We start from the raw sequence: 6,634 nt of genomic DNA, 5'->3' as shown, positions 1-6,634 counted from the left end.
ATCGCAAAGGGTTCCTCCTGTTAGAGAACAACAGTAAGCCCGACGTAGCTAGGATGACCCGGGACACCATTCTACTCCTTGCGTGGGAAACACTATGGCATCCGCCATACACCCCGGACACTGCACCTTCCGATTATCCCCTGTCCCATTCCTTGAACTATCACTTTAGAGGACGCCAGTTTAAATCCCTAAAAGAAGTGCAAAAAGCACTTCATACCTTCTTCTCTTCAGTACCCACCAAGTTCTACCGGCCTTCCAGAACGTTGGTAGAAGGTCGCCGATTATGGCAGGTGGAGCCGTCATATGTTCCAGTGCCGGGCGCTAATTTTCCACTACGCGGTACTGATTACAACAGCGTATACAAGACAATAGGCAGATTGAGGAGATATATAATAATTGATATTAATAAAACTAGAACAAGGCAGTGATTGGTTAATATAAACTTTTTACTAGGTATGATATGCAAATTTCACAAGTGTGTTTAGGGGATGGTACCAATGTAGGTTTCTGGGAGGTTGTTCAATGGGTGGAAAGCCACAATGGATGAGTCAATCCATTTCGTCGCTTCTGCTGTGAACCTAAATGCAAGATTCCAGAAGTCACATTTTACGGTTCAAAACAATACGTCTCCTGGGTGAAAGCATAGGCCGATGTGCGCCTCATTTTCATACAAATGTGTTGCCATACTTGCCTTATTTAGAATTCCGTAGTTGTTTCTATCGGAAAGTTAAACAAAATTTTCAGTTCTTCCTTTATTTATAGTATTTATAAATTAAAGCGTTACGCAACCATTGTATGTTATTTATGTAGCATTCATATAACTACTATGGGTAAGCATAGTATAATACATAAGTGCTCACAGGTCCGCAACTATGGGGAAGCAAGCAGGGCAAGTGCCCCTGGCACGTGGTTGGAGGTGCGCCTAAAAGGGAGGTTATAAATAATAATATTTTTCCTCACGGTATTTGATACTTTTTATCACAGTGAAAAATCATGAAATCGAAGTGGGAGGAGGCTGGAAAACTGAAGAGTAAACAGAAAAAGTTCTGCGCACTTTTACACTTCTAAGTTTCGATTTAAAAATTTCACGTATTTGAGTGTCAATAAAAAAATAAGCTATATACACTATATACACTATACAAAATAAGCTATTATGAATATACTGCTAAACAGTAGTTCACATAATAACTAAAATATGAAAAATACGTTGATTGGATATGAATTGTTCTAATTATTTTAAAAACTTCTGACATTACTTCACTTTATTATTATACCCAGCAAGGTTTTAATGGGAGAGAATCTTATCAAAAAATATTTAGTGGGGTAATTCCTCCATTTCCCAGGATTTCGCACCCTAATTTTCATCATAAACTCCACTATTTAAATTCGATAATAAATGTTGAATTTAATGTAGAATCAAAACTCGTACATTAAAATATGTATTACGAGTGCATTTGTCTCTTCTCTAATCACACACATTATTCATTTTGGTAGAAAATCATACTACAAAGACATTCTCTCAGGCTTTCTTCCCTTTCTCTGTCAGAGCCTTGCTTCACACCCTATCCAACAAACTCCAGAGTTTTACAAGTAGAGCTCCAACTGATGGATGGGTTTTACTTTATATTTAAAATAAAAAATGTTTCCTCTTCTTGGGAGGCAATCGCCCCTCCCTGAGTCCATCCTTGTCTCAGGACAAGAAACAAAAACAAGTTTTCCAAGGGAAGGTCAATTAATGACATTGGTATGCTGTTCCGTCAAAATCTAAATTTTGACCAGGGTGAAGGTTTGCCTAGTCCCTCACTGAACCCCTCAATTAAATGTTTATGTAAATTAAATATCACAAGTATATCACAAGCAGTAAATATAGCCTATCTTATTCTACGTTTTTTAATTCATTTCTACAGCTGATTGTAGCTTTAATGTTCTGGTGAGGATTGGCTGGCGGGGATTACTAACCTAACCATGAGTGTTAAATTTACAGTTTTGCATCGTGGGTGGTGATAATGATCCTGAGTTGGGGTGTGAAATTGGACTCGAAAGTGGAACAATGGTTGTTCGTATTCGTATCTCTGACGGGGCATGGAATAGGACGAATATGAAAATAAGGAAGCTGTAATACTTTTCCACCGAGTTGGTAAAAGTGAAACTAAGATTTTCAAAACACTTTGCAATTTTATCAAGACTTGGCAATATCAAGTTTCATCCCCCTAAATCTTGTAATGCTCGCTACGCTGCTGCTGAAATGTGTGTTAATTCACCAAACAGTTTTGTGTTATCTGTGGTGAGTTTACGACAAAGTCTCAAAGACATCCCATTTCGACGCTCGTCAAAAAATTTGTACGAATTGTATTTTGAGTCACAAGTAGACGAAAATAAGTGCTGGGTACCACGGAAATGTTGATCACGTTGCTCGCGCTACTTAAGAGGCTGTTTTCAGGAAACCGACCAATCCATGCCATTTGCTGTGTCACAGTTGTGGACGGAACCGAAAGATCACATAGGAGATTGCTATTTATATTTAACAAAACTAAAAGGAATTACAAGTAAATCTAAACAAAAAAATTCATGTTAAAATTTGGAATAAGCAAAGCGCCCAGTTCCGGCTTTTGATTCTCTTCCAGTTCCAAAACCACCAATGGAATGGACATTTGAAGATCAAAGAGATGATGGAAGTGACAAACAAACAGATCACGAAGATCCTGACTACATGACATCTACATCACACTCCCAACCACATCCACCTTCACTAGCAAAATTGAATGATCTTGTAAGACATCCAAATGTTTCAGAAAGGCGTGCAGAAGTACTCTCTTCAAGAAAAAGAGAATACTTGCTACAACCAAACACTAAGATATCATTACATAAATGATTTCTTGGTCTTGCCCTTTTCCTCGCAGTCAGCGAGAATCTGGTATATTGTAAAGACATAAATGGGCTATTTGTAGAATTTTGATTAATTCACAATCCAGAAAAATGGTGAATATTCATAGGTTCCTCAAAAGCTAGTCTTTTGCATAACGGAAACGAGAAACCTTCGATACCAGTGACCCATTCCGTTCAGTTGAAAGAAACCTAGGATAACATAAGACTACTTCTAAACTATATTCGCTATTCGAATTACAAATGGGAACTCCGTGATGATCTGAACGTTGTGGGACTTGTGCTGTCACTGTGTCAAGTTTTTATATCACTGGGACAGCAGAGCAAGGAAAGATCATTACATAGTCAAACATTGGCCTGATAGACAAAGCTTCTATCCTACGGAATCAAAAAATGTGGCTCATGAACCCCTTGTTGTCAAGGACAGTGTGCTGTTACCGCCATTATATCTGAAATTTGGCTTCATGTAGGATTTTGTAAAAACAATGGACACAGATGGCAGAGGTTTTCAATTTCTAATGTCCAAATTTTGTGCGATTAGTGCTTCAAAAATTAAAGAAGATATTTTCGTCGAGCTTCAGATTTGTGAGCTGGTGACGGAAGTTTTGAAGAGTTGCTAGCAAATACTTAGAAGGTAGCTTGGCTTGCTATCAAAGATGTGTGCAACAATTTCTTAGGTAATGTCAGGTCTCAAAACTACAGAGAATTGACAGAACACATTCTCGATTGTTTTAAATCTATGGGCTGCAAGATGTCCTTCAAAATACTTTAATACATTCCTTTTCTGATTTTTCCCAAATAATCTCGCTGTCAGTGATTAACTTGATGGGCAGTGTTGAATTGAGGCATGTTGAAGGAGAACTGACCCCCCCTAGAATATTTATGCACCCTCCATAGAAAATCTATACAGATGCAGTGAAATAATGCTTATTTCTGTTTAATTGTTTTGGAAAAAAATTCTTAAAACAAAGAATTTTGTTTTTTAAAAGAAAAGTAGTTTCTTTACCAACATAATTCTTTTAATTGACAGATCGCGTTCTCGTATAAAGTCGTAGTAAAATAGAAACGTGAAAATTAGATACAGACACACACAAACGATTTAAAATGTTAGTTAGGGAAAATGGCAATATGTTGGTTATTCAAACCAACCATACAATAACAAGTCGCGAGTTTTGTTGCGACAGATTCCTGCTGCTCTATTGCAATCTAGAACAGAGTTCCCCCTTAAATTTTTATTGCCTCCCCTTGTACAAAAATCTGCATTCATCTCTGATGGTGAACAATTTTACCAAGATATCAATTCGTTGAAAAAACGATATAAGGGAAGATGGGTCACCAAACTTTTTTGCAGATTACTGATGGACTCTCCTACAAGAAGTTTCATCATTCACCTACAAACGGAAAGTTTCCAGTGAAAGTTAAGTACATTTCACGCTGTTTGGTAGATTTCATGTTCGTTTTCTCTTAATATTTTGTAACAGCAAATGAATTGTAGCACATGGTCTGTATCTGTACTTGATCCATCTGTATGTTCCTTCTGTACTGCAATCGAGTGTATTCCAAGTATCGGACACGTTGCTACTTTGTTCTGTTTATGAATTACAATGTAACCCTAACTGTATGCATTCTAGGCTTGACTTATCTTATCGAGGAAAACTTTCACATGATGGAACATGATGTTTTCATTTTCGTAATCAGGATATATAAATTAGTAAAGAACACCTTCTTTTATCTTTCGTCAAGACACAAAGTTGCAATTTGTTGCACGCTGTTATCGATCTCCTTAAGCATTCAGGACATAGAAGTGGAATGTAAAAATAAAGGATTTAATTTTTTGTTTGTAAAATTGGGTCATTTGTAAAAGAAAGATATACAATGTTTGCACTCGAGCTCGTTGTTCTTATATGGTTGTCGTACCAGTCTTCAGTGCAGGAGATCGGAGCTCCATTCAGAGCTGCAGCTCATGAAGTTCTGATCCCACGTTAGGTAGTAGGTCCAGGTCTGATGTGTTTTCGCTGCTGACAAGGACGTTAAATTCTCATATGACCAGAACAACTACGTTTGGGGTTTTACCACTTCTGCTTTAGTTAGCACATCTGGCAACTGCGAAGCAAGACATTCTTTTTATGTTGATTTTTGTTAATATCGCCCACTTATAACACAATGCGATTAAACACACATACACACAAAAATTCTACTCAAATTCTACCGAAGCACAATATGTAACACACACACACAAACGTATATAAAGAAACACCAATTAGAAAATTAACTACTGACACAATAGCACTCAATCTTCGAAATAAGCCTATATTAAGTTTCTAAACATAAAAAATACTTCAATATCCTGCGCGAATTGCGAAAACCGGGAACCTTATAACCGCATATAAAAGCTCTCTTAACAACACATTAGCTCTTCGCTCGGAGACAATAACTTTTATAATAGCATTTGAAATTCCTTTACTTTCCTTAGGATATCCATTTTTGTCAAAGAGAAATTATAAATACGAAAATCATCCTAAGATCTAACAACTATAGTTACAAAATTTCATTTCAAACGTTACAGTCGTTTTCTCACATTTCCTAATTACAAATCGGAAAGGAAAATTTTATAGAAATTATTCCTTTCTTCCTTTAGAAAGTTATGTTTGCAAAGCTTAGCTTTCCACGCTCGACTCTAGCCATATGAGCTAAATAAACGTTTCTGATGGGCTGCGGTTTGCTATTATCCAAACCTTCTGGTCCTTGTAGTACGTATTATAGTAATAGAAGAAAGTTGTCCTTTTGTGTGTTGACACACAATCATAGTCAAGACTGCACTAATTTAATATAAAAACACATTTACACGTGACGTTTCGATCTTCTAGCCAAGATCCTCATCAGACGTACAATCAGTCTTGTCCAGCAGTGTGTTTATTTTTCTGATTTTGTGTGTGTGTGTGTTTGTTGATAAAAAGATAATTGTTTGGTTTACATTCCGTAAGAAAATGAGGACTACTTTTATTGACGCGCTACCCTTGGACTACCAGAGTGTGACGTAATGTCACATGGTATTATCATGGTGGTAAAGGGGGAACAAAACGTGCCCTGCAGTTCTTCTAACCCCCTTCACTCGCTCAGATATATCCCGTAACGTAAGTAAATCACATTTTCTGCATTATATATTAAGCACAAGGGCAAATTAGTATTACTTCAATGTTATTTTAATGATAAAAGTGTTATGAAAATTTAAAACAAAATGTCCTTGCATTGGGTTTGGACCCAAGTCAAAAGCTACTTTTGTTACAAGCCCGTTCCTTAGCACGGTTAGCAACGATGACCGACAGCAACTGGTGTTTGATTTGTACTACGTGCCGGGAAACGGATAACTTCAAGCGTTCAGAACCGTATATTTAGCTCGCATGGCTAGAGCCGAACGTGATTAATATATATGCATTTGCAAACGTTGAGACGTTTTCACTTGTTCCTAATTGAAAAATTGTATAACGAGTGTCAACTCTAGGACTTGGAGTGCTGGTGATGTACTCTCTTTTCGGCAAATTGAATGATCTTTGTCCAGCATTACGACTCACATTTCAATAAGAATGATATTGTGTAATCCTAAAATGAAATGATGTATCTCAGTTGTAAAGGGTGGTGTTCTGAATTTCGGAGAATACTATCATGTTTAATATCCGTACAAGGTTATGCACTACTGTTAAACATGGGCAAAAAAGCTTACACATTTTGATAATTCTATCTGTATTTAATC

This window comes from Thermobia domestica, chromosome 11 (genome assembly GCF_964235325.1).
Source record: "Thermobia domestica chromosome 11, izTheDome1.hap1.1, whole genome shotgun sequence".
Lineage (NCBI taxonomy): Eukaryota > Metazoa > Arthropoda > Insecta > Zygentoma > Lepismatidae > Thermobia > Thermobia domestica.
This window is presented reverse-complemented; position numbering follows the sequence as displayed.